The 5074-nt window shown below is 41.5% G+C and overlaps 1 pseudogene; it reads left to right on the top strand.

The window, feature by feature from the left end:
* Window positions 1-662: 662 nt before the first annotated feature.
* LOC119574243 lies at window positions 663-4340 on the top strand (annotated as a pseudogene).
* The last annotated feature ends 734 nt before the right edge of the window (window positions 4341-5074 follow it).

Raw genomic sequence — 5074 nt, 5'->3', positions numbered from 1 at the left:
AGACCTTCCACAGGGAGGTGGGACGTGGCTTGCCCATCAGTCGAAGGGGGAGCTGCTTCAAAGACTCCTTTTTTCTTCTCGGATGTGCACGACGATTTCGACGCACCGTCAGGAGGTTCTGGGGAGGTGGAGAGCACTGACTTGCGTTTGCGAGATCACTGGGACACAGTTGTCCGATACCAGCGATATTTTGAAACGTTACAGAAACTTCGATTTCTCAATTTGAGGGACGAGGACCAGGCCGTCACCGTCATGACTGACACATCAGGTCATAAGGTGAGCTACTTCACGATATTTATTCTCTACGTTTAGGTCCATGTCTACGAATAACGATGACCGTCATCATTTTTTAGGATATTAATGATATTAGGACACAAAAATGTGTCCTACTATCATTATTAGTTAATTGTTATTATGTGTTCACATCCTTCAGCATATAAAGATTTTGAAGATATCAATATGAATAAAAAGAAAATAAATAAAAAAATCTTGTACCTAGATTGTGGTGGACGTGCACGACTTCCTGGATGGAGAAGTGAAGGTGAAAGTGGTGGGCGAGAGGGAAGTGGTGGTGGAAGGCGTGGGGAGGGAGAGAAGATGAGGCTCACTGGGTCCTCACAAACCTCCTTAAGACTCCGCTTTTTCCTTCCTCATCTTACCATATGTTAGCCATCACGTCTGTCATGTCTTCAGATGGCATCCTTACTATAACTGCTCCGAAAAGGGTAAGCATATCATCCTCTACGAATTTCATGCACACATATTAGAAAAAGAGAAACAGTTAATTGGCGTCTGAAACGCACTACCCGTACTACAGCCGCCTTCTATTTTCAACAGGAGGAACAGTCTCACCAAGGACAACTATCATTCCTATTAAGCTCGAACAAGTTCAGACTCGGACCTTTCCAGAACTACAGATAAGAGGGAAACCAGTTCCGTGAAAATAAATGCGAAGAATCCAACAACTGCTCACCAAAACTTACTGTGATACAATGAAGAAGAAGGAAAGTATAAACTTCCAAGTCCTGCCAACGAATACCACAGTCAACGGTCCTTCAACCCGGTTCAGTGGGAAATTCAAATTTCAGGGAACAGCATTAATGACGCATGTTTTGTGACGCTGGAGGCATAATCTGTTAAAACGATGAAAGGACACAATCTGACATCACAGATGAATCAAGCCTCGTCTGTTAGGATTGACTGCAGACTGAAAGGTCTCGTCAGGGATTCCGGGATGAACTCCTACCAATCACTCGAAGAGGAAGCTTCTTCCACGACTCATTCTTCTCCGACATGCACCAAAAGTTTGACGCCGCCATAAAGAAGGTCTTGAACAGGTGGAGCACCAATGACCTCCAGTGGACAGACACTTGGGACGACGTGGGTCTTCGCTACAAAGATATCCTGGAGCGATACAGAAAGCTTCGATCCCGTCACCTGGAAGAAAAGCTTGCCGTCACCGTCACATCAGACAAAACAGGTCACAAGGTCAGTTGCTTCAAAATCACTTCTTAGTGGTTGTTGATAAGATATTTGGAAACATTGGAAATTATATATTCATATATATTTTTTATTTTTATGGATAAGAAAAGTGAGGATAATTTTCCTACCACAGATCGTAATGGATGTGCATGAGTTTACGGACGGAAAGGTGAAGGTGAGAGTGGTCGGCGAGAGAGAGCTGGTGGTGGAAGGAAGCACAGAGAAGGAGGAAGAAGGAAACTCATCCATCTCCTCACACTCATTCAGACGCCGTTTCTCCCTGCCTCGCCAAACTGACATGGCAGCCATCACTTCTGTCATGTCTTCCGATGGCATACTAACAATCACTGCACCCAAAGTGGTAAGTAGGCATTCTTTTACAATCTGTTCTCATTACTTTAAATGAAGTAGTTATAGCCACGATAATTAGTATCTTCACCTGAAGGAGTTTTTGTTATCAATGTTTTTTTTTCAGGAGGGTAAACAGGAATATCTGGAAGAATCCAAAGAAATATCTGGAAATAGAAGACTTAGCAAGGAAGAAGAATCCCGCGATGCCAAAAGGCTTCTGTGTATCAAAAAGTCTGAAAATTCATTTCCTCTGACCAAAATGGGACTCTTTTTCCACGACTCCTTCTTCAAGGACTCTACGGAAGACTTTAGGAAAGCTGTTAGGGAAATCCTGAGAAGATGGGGAGAAGCGTCTCCGGAAGTCGATGAACTGACCCGCTACAGAATCCTTCGATCCCGAGATTCGCGAGAAGAGACTCAGGCCGTCACGTCTTTGGAGGATGACTGTTATCATAAGGTACAAATATATCACTAACGATATTTCAGTATCTATGTAATTGCTCCTGTCAACATCTATTTTTGAATACCTTTTTTCTCTCCCTGAAAATGTGATTTTCATTAGATATATTTCACCATATTGATTTACCCTTCCATATATTTTCAGTTTGTCATTGACGTTCATGATTTTATGGACGGCGGAGAGGTCAGCGCGAAGGCTGTGAACGAGCGAGAGTTGGTGGTTGAGGGTCACTTGGAGAAGAAGGAAGACGGTTCCAAGTCCAGCAAGCGGTTCCTTCGACGCTTCGTTGTTCCTGGAGACATTCAGATGGAAGCTGTCACTTCAGTCGTGTCTTCTGATGGTGTGCTGACAATTTCGGCTCCGAAGAAGGTGAATCTTCTTTAATAATAATCCATCCAAGCTTAGGTTTAAAGTTATTTATCGTAATCTTGATATATGTACTTTCACTATTAACCATACCTCACTGTTATTGTGGATTGATTTTATAATAACAAATTGTATTTCCTGTTCCAACAGAAGCCCCTTTTGAAGCTCACCAACGAAGCGCAGAAAAGAGACACAAAGGAACCAAAAAGCACAGATGAAAAGTCAAATGAGTTTTCGTCCAATGAAACTTCTCTCTGTTCATCAGAGGTAAGTGTGCTAATAACAGTAACGTTCTACTTACCTCGTGATAAGCATGACTTCAATTAAGGAATAATATGTATAAAGATATTAACACTTTCCAAATTTTGTTCCACAGAAGTGCCAAGTAAAAGAAGCTATTGTTCCAATCCAGTTGGAAAATAAGAGGGAAGTTTTTCACGAAGGTAATACAGCAGATACACTCGTGTCTCCTGACAAAGTTGAACAGAAACACTCTTCTGCAGACCTAATGAGCCCAACTTCAGACGATGACGACGGTGAAGGATACACATTCATCGTGAGACATCCTGCAAATTCCTATCGAGTTACCTTTGGTGATGATGAAGAATCCCGTGCGGGGAAGAGGGATTCCTCGGTGTGTGATCCCAGGAGCAACTATGCTCTTAAGTGTTCAGGATTTGATTGCGTTAACAGGAACTTGCCCATTGTCAGGAAGGGTCTGTTTGCTGACGATTGCTGCTTCGAGAATGTTCGTCATAACTACAGTCAGGCTGTGAGAGAAGTTTTGGAAAAGGCTAATGAATGGTCTTGTCGAAGTGACGCCATGAACAACTACAGGAAACTTCGTCAGAGAAAGTCAATTTAGAAAATCAAGCAATTGGTGTCTCAGAGGATGCAGAATCGCATAAGGTAATTCGTTGTTTTATTAGGTCTGTTGTTTTTTTATACCATAGGACTGTGTGAATACATAGTAGGCTAATGAGTATCTCAGATTGCGATGGACGTGTGTGACTCCATTTCAATTACTCCGTTAATTATATGTTAACATTAAGTGCATTAAGTAGATGAATAACATGTGCTTGTCATCTTCAGATTGTGATGGACGTGTTTGACTTCATTAGCGGCGACGTGACAGTGCGGTTGGTGGAAGGAAAGGAACTGCTGGTCGAGGGTCAAGCAGAGAAGCAGGACGGAAGCAGAGTGTCCCGAGTGAGCTTCGTGCGTCGCTTTGCGTTGCCTGACCTCGTCGAGCGAGACGCCATCAGCTGCGTGTTGTCCTCTGACGGAATCCTGACAATCGTCTCCAAGATGAAGGGAAAGGCGCATTGTGAGCGAGAGCACAGGGGGAGTCCTCAGTAGGATGAGATCCTACCCTGGCATGGGGCAGAGGTGGAGGAGGACTGAAGATGTGCACTAGACTTTGGGGAATCTGAATTCCCAAGAATGAGAACTGGTTCCTCTACTAAGCATAACCTGTACAACAACTACTTCCAGTCTGTACTAGTTTATAGAGAGCTGCACTTTCTATACACTGTGATCTACTTTACATATATATTTTTGGTACTAAGAGATTATGTGAAACGTATATGCATATGAAGTATGTGCGTGTGTCCCTTGTAAATGTACAACTTTTTCTACTACTAGAAATGTATCTTATTTTCTAAATAAACAGACTACTGAATGTAGCTTTTTCATAGGAACTGCAACCTTGACAAAAATGTTTCTTTTGCACTCAATCTGAATCTTCTTTGAAAAACTCACATATAGAAAACTATGTGTTTATATAAATAAATTAATGAAGGAAATATGGCTGTTGATACATATGAATAAAACATTCATACACATGTCGATAACAGACTATCTGTTTATTTTATTACAACAACAACCCAACACGCACACACATACTGTGTGCGTATAGTAGTGTATTCACAAATTTTCGAGTCCCACTAAGTTGCCTCTTCAAGAAATTCTGGAGCAGAAGTGCCTAAATTAATATTTGACACGAAGGCATGATATCCCAAGAAGACGAAATGACCATAAATCAACATCAGCCACCAGTGCCGATCAAGTAATCGAAGGAAATCTCCGACCGTAACTGAGATATGTTCCGAATGGTAAACTATACACTTTCTTTAAAGAACTAAGAAATTATTTATTTGTTTGTTTTTGTGCTTTCAATTTTATTTTCCTTCTCTTCACCTTAGCCTCTTAGTGGTATCAGTTCCCCTGAAATATAGTATTTGATGAATTCAACTTCTTTTTCCAATGAAAATTCTAAGATCTAAATTAATATTTGACACGAAGGCATGATATCAAAGAAGACGAAATGACCATAATCAACATCAAGCCACACAGAAGCCAGGATCAAGTAATCGAAGGAAATCCTGACCGACTAACAATGGAGATAATGTTAGA

Source organism: Penaeus monodon, chromosome 6 (genome assembly GCF_015228065.2).
Source record: "Penaeus monodon isolate SGIC_2016 chromosome 6, NSTDA_Pmon_1, whole genome shotgun sequence".
NCBI classification, from domain to species: domain Eukaryota; kingdom Metazoa; phylum Arthropoda; class Malacostraca; order Decapoda; family Penaeidae; genus Penaeus; species Penaeus monodon.
Note: the sequence above shows the minus strand (reverse complement) of the source record. Positions and strands in the feature narration are given on the sequence as shown.